Genomic DNA, 16,004 nt, shown 5'->3' with positions numbered 1-16,004 from the left:
GGTCAAGAATTTTAAAAGTTATGCAATCCAAGAGGCACCGTAATAAAAATTAAGTATACCTCAAAGATCTCAACGTAACCCTAGGAAAGCCAAGCACTATTTCCCTTTTATTTTTGTAATTCTTTTTCTCTTTCGCTTACACTTAGCCTTACACAGATGACTTCTCATGAATCCTCGGAAGGAGGGAACGCACATTCCCACACAGACGGACTTGCACGAGAGGGTTTTCCCCGCATTTTGTGGGAGGTGCTGTAGGGAGCCGGTTATACGACGCCTCCCCAGTATGCGGTGCAGTTGTTCGAGGAGCACCGGGTACCCCGCTGTAGGGTGAGGATGACCTTGGAGCCTCATCCTTTGCAGCCTGGCTGACATTCGTTGGATTCCGAGTCTTTTGGGTTTAGGGCTGAAGATACTATTGAGTCCATTGCTCTCCACGGGCTGACGACCTTTTGTGGCTTTCACCCCTTGGAGTTATCAACTCATCCCATTAGCTTGTTCCCCGCTGAAAAGGAGGACGACCCAATGTGGAAGGACCGAGTGGAGCATGCCAAGGATGTGTGGGCTCTTTACCCAGGACAGACTGCTCACCTGACGGTGCGGTGCATGAATGCCCTGTATCGTCTGCAAGTAGTGCGAGGTGAGGCAATGTCATAGCTGATGGGATTGGTGGAGTCTACCAAGATCACCCTGGATAACAGGGAGGACCTTGTGGTAGACCTGTCCACTGAGCTGGTGGAAAAGGACCTACAGGTGGAGTAGATGGCCACCCAAATCCAAGAGCTTGAGGAGCAAGTAGGGGCCAGGGAGAACACCATCGAGGTTCTCGAGGATCAGCTCCTGACCACGCAGCAACAACTGGAGGAAGCCAACCATCACTTGGATATGCACCACCAGGAAATTCAGGACATGGAGGCAGAAGGAGCCGACGAGGATGTCGACATCGAGGGAGGAGAGGAGCCAGAGCATGCATCCAGTTTGGACACTGCTGGCTCAGGGAGACCACCTTCCCCCGAGTCTAGTGTTGCCTCATTTGCCCATTAGGATTTAGAAATGGGGTTAGAGGTGTGCGGTAGTAGAACTCCTCGAAGCTAGCTTAGCTTTTGCACCATTAGGGTACTAGGCTAGAGAGAGTCAAGTATAACTTCTGTAACCATTAGAAAACCCTTTTGGATTGATGAATGATGGATGATGTCTGTTTTAAGTTATGAAGGCAATTTATTTCATATGGTACCTCTTATGAAAGTGCAAGGAAATGTTTGGCATTTTACAACCTTGTCCTTTAAAATCTCTTACCATGTGCAACCCCTGATTTCCAAAGTATGATATTAAGAGCATCCTAAATTTCAGATGGCAGGGAGAGCACGCCGTGGACAGAATGAGCGTAATCCTCCACCACCGCCTCCGCCCAGTACCATGCAAGAACTGATGGCTCAACAAAATGAGATTCTGCGACAGCTAGCTCAGCGTCAGCCACCATCCCAGCACTATGGTGGTGGTGATCACCATCAGCGTCCCCCAACAGCGGCCACCTATCAGGAGTTCCTCAGCACTCAGCCACCATTGTTTACTCGGGCAGAGGATCCACTTGATGCTGATGTATGGCTCAGGGTGGTGGAATATAAATTCCCACTGCTTAATGGAGTTTGTTCATATGTGGCTAAGGTTCGTTTTGCCACCCAGCAGCTTCGCGGACCCGTGCGAACATGGTGGGATCACTTTCTCGCTATGCAGCCGGATGATCACGTGGTAGAATGGGGAGAGTTCAAGGCAGCATTCAGAGGACATCACATACCAGCAGGCATCATGGACCGCAAGCTTAATGAGTTTCTGGCACTTACTCAGGGGAGTCGTACAGTGTTACAGTACGCCCAAGCCTTCAATGACCTATGTCAGTATGCAGGCTATCATGCAGACACTGATGAGAAGAAGAGGGACAGGTTCAGGAGGGGCCTCAGTACTAAGCTCTGCGACCGTCTCAACACAGTCAGAGCCAACAACAACAATGAGTTAGTCAACATGGCCATTTCTCAGGAAGACTGCATCACAGCCCGCCAAGCAGAAAAGAAGAGGAAGACCCCTATGGCAGGACCTTCAGCTCAGCCTCAGCACTTCAGGATTGTGTCCGACACTCAAAATAGGGGACCTCAGCAGGAAGGACGGTGGGTGATCCAACCACAGCAGCAGCAACAGGCACCCAACCGCTCTCAACCCCCAGTTCAGAGGAACAACAACTAGCCACAACAGCAGTACTGTCAGGCCAATGACAACAGATGTTTCACTTGTGGCAGCACTAGACACTACGCCAAGAATTGCCCCCAAGAACCAGCAGAAGCAGGGGCAGAATTCGAATTAGAACCAAGGCAAGAGCCAGAGGGTGCAAGTGAGGCAAGGCAGGCTAAACTTCACCACATTGGCTGATATTCTAGAAGGGGCACCCATCATGACTGGTATCTTTTCCGTTTTAAATTTTCCTACAGTCATTATTTTTGATTCTGGTGCATCACACAGTTTTATCAGTGCAAAATTTAGTGCCAAGTGTCAGTTATCGTTTCACCACACAAATGGGGGCATTACAATTTCTACACCAGGAGGCAGGGTTGCCACCTATCAGATCAACAGGCATGTGCCAATAAGGTTGGGTAGTTTCATATTTAAAACAACTCTCTTGATCATGGGATTGGAGAGTGTGGATATCATCTTGGGGACTGACTGGTTATCACGACACCATGTTGTGATTGATGTCGCAGCAAGAGCCTTAGAAATTCACTCACCAATGGATGGAGAGATCACCTTGTACCTACCCGACCAAGGTTGTACCCGTTCCTGTGCCTTCGCCCTGATAGAGTCACCCGTCGAGAGGATTCCAGTGGTCTGTGAGTACCCCGATGTTTCCCAGATGAATTGCCAAGGATGCCACCCGACAGAGACATAGAGTTTGCAATTGAGCTACAACCCGGAACTGCACCTATATCCAAGAGACCCTATAGAATGCCTCCAGCAGAGTTGGCAGAATTGAAAAAGCAGTTACAAGAGTTGTTGGACAAGGGATTCATTCGCCCAAGTACTTCACCATGGGGATGTCCGGCATTATTTGTGAAGAAGAAGGATGAGAGTCTGAGATTGTGTGTGGATTACCGCCCTCTCAATGCGGTGACTATTAAAAATAAGTACACGTTGCCCCGCATTGATGTATTGTTTGATCAGTTGGTGGGAGCCAAGGTATTTTCCAAGATAGACCTTCGCTCTGACTATCATTAGATCAAAATCAGGGCCAGAGATATTCTGAAGATGGCTTTCTCTACCGGATATGGACTTTATGAGTACTTGGTGATGTCTTTCGGGCTGACCAATGCCCCGGCATATTTCATGTATTTGATGAACTTAGTGTTTATGCCAGAGCTGGACAAGTTTGTAGTGGTCTTCATTGATGATATCCTGGTCTATTCAAAGAATGAAGACGAGCATACTAAGCATTTACACATTGTATTTCAGCGACTACGCGATCATCGCTTATATGCTAAGTTGTCCAAATGTGATTTCTGGCTGAGGGAAATTAAATTTTTGGGTCACACCATTTCTCAAGATGGGATATCAGTCGATCCTGAGAAAGTGCAAGAAGTGATGGATTGGAAGCCTCCTACCACCGTACGACAGATTCAGAGTTTTCTGGGATTGGCAGGGTATTATCCGTGATTCATTCCGAATTTCTCCAGAATTGACAAGCCAATGACTGAATTGTTGAAGAAATGGGTAAAGTATGATTGGAGTCAGAAATGTGAGGATGCCTTTCATACATTGAGGCAGCTTCTGACAACAGCACCCATGCTAGCACAGCCTGACAGCACCAAATCTTTCGATGTTTATTGTGATGCTTCAGGCACTGGATTGGGGTGTGTCTTGGTGCGAGACAACAGAGTTATTGCCTATGCATCCCGAGCACTCAGGCCTCATGAGCAGAACTACCCCACACATGATTTGGAGTTAGCAGCCGTAGTTCATGCTCTAAAGATATGGAGACATTATCTAATGGGAGCTCATTGTAGCATCTACACTGACCACAAGAGTCTCAAATATATTTTCACTCAGGCTGATCTTAATATGAGGCAGAGAAGATGGTTGAAATTCATCAAGGACTGTGATTTGGAGGTGCATTACCATCCGGGCAAGGCCAATGTTGTGGCAGATGCCTTAAGTCAAAAGGCCCAGTGCAACTGTGTAACTATGGACTCTAAGATGGCCACCCTGTGTGATGAGTTGTGCAAGTTAAACATGGAAGTTGTTTCCTCAGGTACCTTGAATTATATCTTAGTGGAGCCCACTCTACATGAGCAGATAAGCATGGCACAGATTGGTGACAAGGGTGTTCAAGTCATTAAAGAGATGCTCGAACAAAAGGTGGATAAGTACAAATGCTTTTGTCAGGACAGCAAGGGAGTTCTATGGTTTGAAGACCGATTGGTTGTTCCTAAGAATCCCGAGCTTAAGAAGAAAATATTGGATGAACCTCATCTTTCCAAATTTTCCATGCACCCCGGCAGTAACAAGATGTATCATGATCTCAGATCTTTGTATTGGTGGACCAGAATGAAGAGGGAAATTGCTAAGTATGTATCTGAATGCGACACTTGCCAAAGAATCAAGGCTAGTCATTTGAAGGTGGCCGGTACCTTACAGCCCCTTCCCATACCATCTTGGAAATGGGAGGATATTTGCATGGATTTTATTGTGGGATTGCTTAACACCTCCTGACACCATGATTCTATTTGGGTCGTTGTGGATAGATTAACCAAGACAGCTCATTTATTGCCAGTACATACCACCCACAAGACAGAGAAATATGCAGAGATCTATATTGACCAAATAGTGCGTTTGCATGGAATTCCGAGGACTATTGTATCTGATAGAGAAGCATTGTTTGTGGCACGTTTTTGGGAGCAGCTCCAAAAGTCACTTGGAACCACTATGATTAGAAGTTCATCGTACCATCCTCAGACAGATGGTCAGATGGAAAGAGTGAATCAGATTCTCGAGGACATGTTGCGAGCCTGTGTGCTACACTATGGTAAGAATTGGGATAAGTGCCTTTCCTTGGCGGAGTTCTCGTATAACAACAGCTACCAGTCCAGCCTAAAGATGGCACCTTTCGAGGTCTTGTATGGGAGAACATGTAGAACACCGCTAAATTTGTCACAAGATGGAGAGAGGGAAATATTTGGACCTGACCTAGTGCTTGAAGCCGAGAATAAAGTCAGAGTCGTTAAGAAGAACTTGGAAGCTGCTCAGGCCAGACATAAGAGCTATCATGATAAGAGAAGGAAACCTCTACAATTTGAAGTGGGGGATCATGTATATATTAAGGTGTCACCCACCAAAGGTGTTCAGAGGTTTGGAATCAAAGGCAAGTTAGCTCCTCGCTATATTGGGCCCTATGAGATCAAAGAAACTTGTGGACCTGTAGCATACCAATTGAAGTTACCACCTCATATGTCAGTAGTTCATGATGTGTTCCACGTATCTCAGCTACGAAAGTGTGTCCGCTTACCCACGGAAGTGCTACCTGAACCAGAGTTGGAAATAGAACCAGACTTATCTTATCAAGAGCACCCCGTCAAGGTATTGGACCAAAAGGAAAGGTCAACTCAAACAAAGTCAATCCGAATGTATAAGGTTCAGTGAAGCAACCATTCAGAAGAAGTGGCTACGTGGGAAATTGAGGATTTTCTACGCTCTCGCTTCCCCAACTTCGGTACGTAACCCCAAAACACCCACCCCACTTGCCCTTTGAATCTACATATAAGAGAAACCTAGTTAGAAGGAGTAGAGTAAGTTGTGAAAATAACTCTAGAAGGACTTCCTTCTGAAGTTGCGAAGAGAATGACATTCGAAGAGCAGTTAACTAGAGAAACTTGGTTTAAGGAAACTGCAACACACCAGCACACCTTCTTGGTACCCCACTAAAGGATCCTACCCAAATCTCGGGACAAGATTCCTTTAAGCACTTGTTCGGTTAGGGGTGGATTGAGGGGGATTGGAGAGGATTAAATCCCCTTCTATACAAATTTAAATAGGAGGGAATTTAATCCCCTCCAATCCCCCTCAAACCCCTTCAAACCGAACAAGCCCTAAGGGGGGAGGGCTGTAACACCCTTGGTGTTACCCGAAGCCCTGGCCAAAAAAGCACATTGGGTCCTACTCAAACTTTATGCTAAAATGAAAAGTGATGGGACTCAAAGTTTAGAGGCATGGTTAAGATAAGCATTAACCATAACAAGAAAGAAATTCTATCCTTCATACAATGTTCACCCATAAACAAGATTCTAAAACCCTAATTCCACCTTAAACCCTTAAACCCTAACCATGGGATTAAAAGGGTAAGAATGGCAAAATGATCAAAACAATAAAAAGGAACCTTTACTAAAGATGAAGAGTATTAGTAAAGCTACAAAATTGAGTAAGAGAAATCTTGCAAAAAGGCCCAACAAAAACCTCAAAATAGTTCACCAAGTGGAAAGCACACTTGAACCTTTAAAAATCTCTCTATGTCCCAAAAACCACCCTAGACCAAAGATCGAAGGTGTTCACCTTTGTGCTGGCGCCAAAACCCTTTGGTCCAAATAACAAAAAGTGGCCAAACTACCTAAGGCACACCCTAAAAAAATTTGAACCGAAGCCAAGACAATTTGACAAGGTTTGACATCAGCTTTGTCTTGGGATGAACAGTGCTGACAGACCCAACTTGGCGCCCGCATATCTCACAAGCTAGGGCATATCTCCCATTGGAACTTACACAAACTAGCTAGACCTAGTTGCTAGGAAGAGATTTTCACAAGACCCTTGGCGAGATTCGCACATTTGTGATCCCTGCAAGCGCTTGAACAGAGGCAGAAACAAACACCCACGTGTTCGACGCGTTCTGGCGCGCCAGAGCACGCCCTCGGCGCTCTGCCCACGCGCGCAGCCCCACGCCACGCTAACCTCACGTCCATGCCGCGCCCGCGCCTATAAAGCCATCCCGACCTTGACCGTACACTCCGCGCGCCACTGACCCGACCCAAGCTCGAGTTCGCCGGAATTCGCCCCGTGAGCGAGGTGCCAGCGACCGCGCAAGCCACGGCCACCGTAGACCGGCCAACCTAGTCATTATCTGCCCTATCCGACCCTCGGGAAGACCCTCTATGGACCTCTGCAAAGCTTCTAGAGCTGGGGATTGAACTCTACCTCACCGGAGACACCGGATCGACGTCGCCGGACTTCACCCGACCGCCGGCGCACGTAGACCGAGTTCCACGATGAGCCTTTCTTCGATTCCTTGCACTGGTAGCATCCTCAGCACCCCGTAAAGCTTCCTGTGCCATTGGATTGAACAATACCGCCGTGAGCAGGCTGGAGCATACGCCGCCGACGAGCCCGACCGCCTGCGCATGTGGCCCGACGGATTCCGGCCATCACCGTCGACGAGCCGCACCTCGACGTGACCGCCAGGACCTCTCGGAGCTAACCCCGCCCTTCACCGGACCTTCCTCGCCGCCAGTAAGCCGCGCCACCATGTTTATTTCCCACTATTACTGTTTCAAAGGGGGAGGGAGCTCGGGGAAAAAGAAGAAGAAGACGGGGGGTTTTTGAATAGTCAATGACCCATGTGAACAGTCCCGCAGGGATATAGTTTAAAGACTTAGTTTAGGGAAAGCCCAGGGGTGTCGGTGTAAACTGGTTTTTCCTTAAACCTTTTAAACATTATTCATTTAAATGTAGACAGAGCTTGCAAAATTCATAACTTCAGTTTTATCCAACAAAATTTAGTCAAACTAATTTTGCTAGGTTCTAAATATTATGAACTACTTAGGGAAAATACCAAACATCCTAAGTACTGCAGAAAATTTTAAAGTTTAGATTTAATTAGTAAACTGACCAAAAGCTAGATAAAGAAGGGAAAATTAGCTACACTGTTAGACTGAGGTCAAGAAAAATTAGAGAGTTACTAAACCACTACCTAGCTTGTTTAAAAATAATAAACCCCACAGTACACCAGATTAGTGAAGGGTTTACCATTTAAACTTACTTTGACTCAAAGTTAAAGAAAATAGAAAAGAGAGTTTAAAATAAGAACCAGGGGCAATCACATTTTTGCTAGCTTACATTAATAACAAAGTTCACTAGAAAATTTTGTTAAGCCCTTTGTTAGTAAAAAAGAAATGCACCACATTTTATTTCATGAAAACAATGAAAACTTAGAAAAATCCTAGAAAAATAATCCTGAGGAGAACCCACCCCAATCCTTGGGATAGCTAATAATATGCTGATATGAATCTAGGAAAAATATAAGTTCTGTTGTTTGGCATTTTTCAAATAACAAGTTAGTTATAAGTACCTTTTTGGCTTTAAACTTTAGAAAATCCCAACTAAATGTCCAGTGGGTCTTTTTCTGTGATTTTTAACACAAAGGTCTATTAACACCTATGGATCATGGCCAAAATAAATTTTAGTCCAGAAATCTCACCAAAAGCAGATCTATAGTGTAAAGTACCCTTGTACCCTTACTTTTGTCATTTTTGCACAATAAATATCTGAATTAATGTCAACCTCCAATTTTTAGAATAAACCACAAAGGTCTATATTTACCCACTGTAATTTTTGTAACATTTTTTGGAAAATTCTAAAATGACATGATAGTTCAAGGTGCTTAATGATGAGCATAATAAAAGGGTAAGAGGGAAATTATGGGAGAAATTAGTGGTGTTCAATTAAATCCCCCCCAAAGAGCCCAAAAAGATGAGAGATAACTAAAATTCTTAAGTTCACCCAATACCCTTGGATGAGTGTCTACAACCCTTAGTACACCCTCTGGCAAAGAAAACAATAGTTTATTCACTATTTTAATATTGTTCACCTTGCATAGCATTTACAAATTGCCATGTCACTAATATGCATATATTTTATTTATGCATTCGATAGACTGTAATCTCGCTGACGGGGAGTACATCCTGGTTCCGGAGCAAGGAGTTGCTCAGGAGGTAGTCCAGGAGCCAGCACCAGAGCCTGCCATCGAGGATCTGCCTGCCCCAGCTTTGGAAGGCAAGCCCCGATTTTATGCATAACCAATTCTATATGCTATTTTACTGCAAGGCTTGTATTGTGCACTTAAGTATAGGAGTTGACTGGAACCTTAGTTGCATAAACTCAGGATTTCCCGTGTGATGGATACTAGTATATTTGGTCGAGTAGCTGCAAAGCTTACCCATGACGAGGCATGTGACCAGTTAAAGGGTCCTCGGTCATCAAGCCTACATCGGCACGGTCCTTAATCGACTCAGACGGAGACACTACACCGAGAATCTCTTCTCGTGCAAGTCACCCGCCTGGTCTCAGCTTAATCATTTCAAACCCAAAGTTTGGTACCTGGCAGAGGTACATCTTTTCCGATGTTGAACCCATCATGGCCATGATGGATCAACCATCAAGTTTTATTTTCAAAATCATCCCTCCCACTTTGCAACATCATCTTTTGTAAAAACAAAACATTTTGTTTTGCTAGAGCAAGACTAAGCATAGGAAAAACCTTTTGTAAAACAGGGATTCAAAGGAAGGTAATCAAATTCAAGGAAGGAAATGCAGGAATTATTTTAGCACTCAACTCCTATCACCTAATGCATCAAGCAAGTGAGAAAGATTTAAAAAGGAACAAGGAGGTGGCAAATGCACCAGGGCTTGCCTTGTTTTACTAGTGAATCAGGCTTGGTCCCGCAGATATCAAAATAGAAATAGCTGCCTGCCTGATGTTCCTCAGGTGGTGGTGGTGATGAAGTCCTTGTCTCTTCTTCTACTTCCTCTTCGTTTTCTAAATATAGCCAAGTATAGTAATGAATACTCATGTAGTGCTCATGAAGATGCAAAAATAATAGAAGTTTGTTATCTAAGGTCTTGAGTACAACTTTTCTTCATGGATCTCCGAGAACTTAGGGTTTTCGGAGTCAATAGTGAAGTTCAAAGGGCAAGGGGGTAGGGTTTTGGGTTCTAAGTATCAAACAAGGTCCAAATCATACCAAACTCTACCCAAGGCTTCTAAATATTACTTAGAGATTATCCTAAAAATTTAGTGAATTTTGGATTTATTATTATTTTTTCTAAAAATCTAGAAGCAAGGTCTTGGGCTATTTTAAATACTCTATAATTTCTTGCTTGGATTAAAAATCCTAAAACTATTTTTGTTAAATTCTATGGAAAATTAGGAATCTAGCAAAATTGGCCTTACATTTTTAGGATTTTTCTACAATATTCTAGAATTGTTTTAGCTCTGGGAGAAAAGGAAAAAGAGAAGGTGTGAATAGTTCTGGATCAAATTTGGCCCAGGTCGGCCCAACTTCGTCAGAACGCGCCCACGCGCGTGCGCGCTCGCGTATAGCCTTTGCAAGAAAGTCCCTAGCTTTTGGCATAACCCGAAAGAGTCCAGGACACTATTCTAGATAGTCAGTGACATCATGCAAAAAGGTCCCTGGTGCTCGGGTTAGTGGCTTTCACCGTGGCAGTACACCGGCGATCACCGTGCATGCGAGACGCGACTTACAGCGATGTGGTCTAACGTTTTAGCATGTGGCAGGCGATCAACGGGCAGCCAACGCCGGTGAACTGATCTGCGCTAGCCGCAAGGCATGGGGGTACGGCGGCCAGCTGCCGGAGTTATCCCCAGGCGAAGATCTTTTGCCCCGAAGCGCTATCCGGTCACCAGTGAGCGTGAATCTTAACGACGACGACGATCATAGCGTGGATTCATCGGTGGCGAGGGGGGTGAACCTGGATTCATGTTCAGGTTACTGTACCATGGCGCAGTCTACTTAGTTGACCTGACAGACCAACATTGAGCTCGATTTTCTCCTAATTTCATGTAACAACCGGTTCAACTCTCTGTATCAAAGTTATAGCCTAATAAACCAGCTACAACTTTGCTACATTGTGCACCCACAAAAAGTCATAGGATCATACTTAGAACTGAGTCCTAAGTTCATGCAATCCCACTGTTGGCCTGAATTCAGACTTTTAGTAGTCTGACAACACGACTTTGGGCACATTTTTCTTCCAATTTTTCATAACAACAATGTTTAATCTTTTAAACAAAGTTGTTCTCCTTTCATAGCTTTACAAACTTTATGTGGTGACCTGGGGCCAAACCTTCATAACTTGGCAGATATAGGACTCCAAAGTTGTGTCAATGTCACTGATTTCAAACTTAGCCATTTGAGTATAAGTGTGGCCATTTTGCAAATTAGTCCAAAACTTAGGGTTTAAGTTGCAAGACCACATCCTTGTGAACCATATGACTTAAGATGCTCTAAGCTCATGGTTTTTGCACTTCAGTCCAAAAGTGTACTAATTTTGCACTTAACCCCCTAGGGTTTAAGTTTAGGCTTTCTAGGGTCTTATTTAGGGTTTTTGGATGCTTCTAGGGTTTGGATATCCCATAAGTCTATTCAAGGTGACATTTTATGATCATCTCTAATGAGTTTCGAAGTTTTCTCTTGTTTAAGTCTTGTTTACACTTTCAAGTCCAGTTTAGGGTTAGATACCATATTCTAGGGTTTTATTCACAAAATGTTATAGCAATACAACTTGTTTGAAATTTTTGCCTAGTGAATGCATTCTAGGTGTGACAAACACATGATATGCCCATGCTTATGATGTTATGCTCAAGTTTTAGTAACAGTAACACCAGGGGTGTTACATCCTTCCCCCCATAAAAGAATCTCGTCCCGAGATTAAAAGTCCTAGGGCAAGTAATGGAAAAGGAAACACGACACGTCTTTATTTCCATATTTTTGGTACAAGGCGGGGGTGGTTTGGGGCTCACTCCTTTATTACAACAATTGTATACACTTTACAAAATACATGAGGCTAAAAAGCCTGGGTAATTCTTTTCTAAAAAGTCCTGAGTTTCCCATGTAGCCTCATCTTCTGTGTGTTGGTTCCACTGTATCTTGTAGAACTTGAGAGTTTTTCTTCGGGTAATCCTATCATTTTGATCCAAGACTCGAATAGGGTGCTCTGAATATGTCAAGTCTGGTTCTAAGGCAACATCTGTTACTTCAATGGTTCGATCGAGAACCCAAAGACACTTCTTCAATTGAGACACGTGGAACACATTATGGACTGCAGACAAGGTTTCGGGTAACTGGAGTCGGTATGCCACTTCTCCATATTGTTCAAGAATAGGAAAAGGACCAATATACCGGGGTGCAAGCTTCCCTTTAACCCCGAAACGTGATACACCCTTCATCGGTGAAACTTTCAGGTAGACATAATCTCGAACTAGAAAGTACAAGGGTTGTCGTCGCTTGTCTGCATAACTCTTTTGACGAGCTTGAGCTTCTTTCAAATTATGAATTATTCGTTGAACTTTTTCTTTGGTCTCTTTTACCATATCAGGCCTGAAGAAACTTCTTTCACCTGGTTCAGACCAGTTTAACGGAGTACGACATCGTCATCCATATAAAGCTTCAAAGGGTGCCATCTTAATACTTTCTTGATAGCTATTATTATATGAGAACTCCGCTAATGGTAAACAATCATCCCATTTCTGTGGGAACTCCAGAACACATGCTCGCAACATATCTTCAAGTATTTGATTTACCCTCTCAGTTTGCCCACTGGTTTGAGGATGATAGGCCAAACTATGGAGCAATTTAGTACCCAAGGATTTGTGAAGTTCTTCCCAGAATTTGGATACAAATTGAGGTCCACGATCCAACACTATAGTCTTCAGAATACCATGCAAACTGAGGATGCGAGCAATATACAGTTCTGCATATGCAATTACTAGATACTTTACTTTGACTGGAAGAAAATGGGCGATCTTTGTAAGTCGATCAATGATAACCCAAATAGAGTCGAATCCTTTTGTTGTCCTGGGCAATCCCACAATAAAGTCCATACTAATATCCTCCCATTTCCATGTAGGGATAGGTAGAGATTGTAATGGACCAGCAGCCTTCATGTGTATGGCCTTGACACGTTCCAAGTGTCACATCTTGCCACATAGCGTGCAATTTCAATCTTCATCTTTGTCCACCAATAATGTTGTTTCAGATCATGATACATCTTAGTGCTTCCGGGATGAATAGAATAGTGACTAAGATGTGCTTCATCCAAAACTTGCTAGCGGATCTCATCATTTTTAGGCACAACTATGCGGTTGTTAAACCATACAACACCTTGACCGTCTCTTCTGAAGCAGTCGGCTTTACCGGCTTCTATTTTCTCATGAATGTTCTTCATTCCCTCATCATTTCTTTGTGCGTCAATTATTTATTGTAGGATGACTGACTCAAGCTTCAAATGATTTGAAGTTCCATGCTGAATTATTCCCATGTTCAACTTCTACATTTCTTGGCATAACGTATTGTCAGAAGTCTTCATGGTAAGACAATGGCAGAAAGCCTTACGACTTAACGCATCTGCCACTACATTAGCTTTGCCTGGGTGATAGTGAATCTCTAATTCATAATCCTTGATCAGCTCAAGCCATCTCCTTTGTCTCATATTAAGCTCTGACTGGGTAAGGATGTACTTCAAACTTTTGTGGTCTATATAAATGTGACAGACATTCCCCAGCAGATAGTGATGCCATATTTTTAGGGCATGAACCACCGCAGCTAACTCCAAGTCATGAGTTGGATAATGTTCCTCATGCCGGCGTAACTGCCTTGAAGCATAAGCTATTCTCGACCCTCTTGCATTAAAACACAGCCGAGACCACTGCCTGATGCGTCACAATACACATCAAAGGGCTTTTCAATATCTGGTTGAGCCAATACCGGAGCAGTGGTTAATAATACTTTTAGCTGCTCAAAAGCTTCATTACATTTTGAAGACCAATTGAATTTAATATCATTCTTCAATAAACTTGTGATTGGTTTCACAAGCTTAGAAAAATCCGGAATGAATCGGCGGTAATAACCAGCCAGCCCAAGGAAACTTCGGACTTGATGTACAGTGGTTGGGGGTTTCCACTCCAAAATATCCTTGACTTTGCTGGGATCTACCGCAATCCCCTTGGCAGATAATACATGTCCTAGAAATTGAATCTCCTCCAGCCAGAATGCGCACTTACTAAACTTAGCATATAATTGATGTTCCCTTAAGCGCGTCAATACGATCCGCAAGTGCTGAGCATGCTTCTCTTCATTCTTGGAGTATATTAAGATATCGTCAATGAATACCACCACAAACTTGTCCAACTCGGGCATAAATACCGAGTTCATCAGATATGTGAAGTGGGCAGGAGCATTTGTCAGTCCGAAAGACATAACCAGATATTCAACTAGTCCATACCACGTGGTGAATGCGGTCTTTGGTATATCTTCGGGTCGGATACGGATCTGATGATAACCCGACCTGAGGTCAATCTTGGAGAATACCCGAGCTCCAGTAAGTTGATCAAATAGAATGTCAATCCGGGGAAGAGGGTACTTGTTCTTGATGGTGACCTCATTAAGGGTTCTATAATCCACGCACATCCGCAGTGTTTGATCCTTCTTCTTGATGAAGATGGCTGGACAACCCCACGGTGAAGAACTTGGTCGGATAAATCCTTTTTCAAGTAGATCTTGCAATTAGGTCTTGAGTTCTGCCAGTTCATTTGGAGGCATTTGGTATGACCTTCTAGAAATAGGAGCCGTACTGGGCTCTTCCGGGAAGACGTCTGGGAACTCACATACTACCAGAATATCTTGGATCTCTGGTATGATAGCTTCATACACTCTGCCAGTTGGTCTAGCTGGAAATGGTTACGGGGATAGACAAAAGAATCTCTTCTTGGCCATAACTCAACCTGATTGTTCTCAGATCAGTGTTGAGGATTGCTTTATGCTGGGCTAACCAATTCATGCCCAAAATTACATCTATGTCTTGGCCTTTTAGAACAATCATGTTTGTTAGAAAGTCTTGTTCAGCCAATGTTACGGGCACTTGGTAAGCCACTTCTTTAGTAAATATTTGTCCCCTAGGCGAATGAATAGTAAACCCTTCCCTTGATTCAGTATATGGAATGCAATGTTTTTCCACAAATTTCTTGCTTATGAAAGTATGTGAAGCACCAGAATCAAAGAGAATAACTGCAGGGTGATTGGCCACGAGGAACGTACCCATCATCACTAGTTCGCCTTCCGGTGTTGTGGCCACTTGAGTATAATAGATCCGTCCCGTTTTCCTTGTATTTTTGCCCGCGGTATTGTTTGCCGCATTTGCCTTGGAACTCCCAGAACTCTATTGATTATTGGAGCGATTCTGCCTCAGGTATGGACACTCCTTAATAAAGTTCCCAGACTTTCCACAGTTGAAGTAGCCCGTTGATGAGCTTGGAAGAGAAGGGAAACAAGTGCCAGGGGCACCCGACTGATTTGTAGCGGTGGGGGCAGCGGTAGGACGAATAAAAACTGGTTGCTTGAAAGGGAAGGAGGGTGGGCGTGATGAAGAACGATTCTGATCAAAAGGTCGGATGAACAACCTATGTCTTTTCTCAGGCCCCTGATTGGGCCTGTCGCCTCCATTCCCCTTTGATTTTCCGGAGCCTGCATATTTAGCTTCTACTGCCAGCGTCGTGCTGACAGCCCTTCCATAGGAAAGATCAATGCAGGTGGCCATCTTTCTTTGCATTCGATCATTCAAGCCTCTCATGAAGCAATTCCTCTTCTTTATATCTGTGTTGACTTGATCGATTGCGTATTGGGATAAGTGATTGAATTTATTGAGATACTGAGTGACAGTATCCCCGCCTTGCTTGAGCTTCATAAACTCCTCCTGCTTCATTTGGAGGACTCCTTCAGGTATATAGTGCTCTCTGAAAGCCAACTTGAACTCCTCCCATGTGATTTGATGACTGGACGGCTGAACGGCAACAAAATTTCCCCACCACGTACTGGCAGGACCTCGCAGTTGTTGTGCCGCAAACAAGGGCTTTTGAGTCTCCAAACACCGGAGAAGCCCGAACTTTTGTTCAATAACGCGGATCCATTCAT

This window comes from Zea mays, chromosome 4 (genome assembly GCF_902167145.1).
Source record: "Zea mays cultivar B73 chromosome 4, Zm-B73-REFERENCE-NAM-5.0, whole genome shotgun sequence".
NCBI lineage: Eukaryota > Viridiplantae > Streptophyta > Magnoliopsida > Poales > Poaceae > Zea > Zea mays.
Note: the sequence above shows the minus strand (reverse complement) of the source record.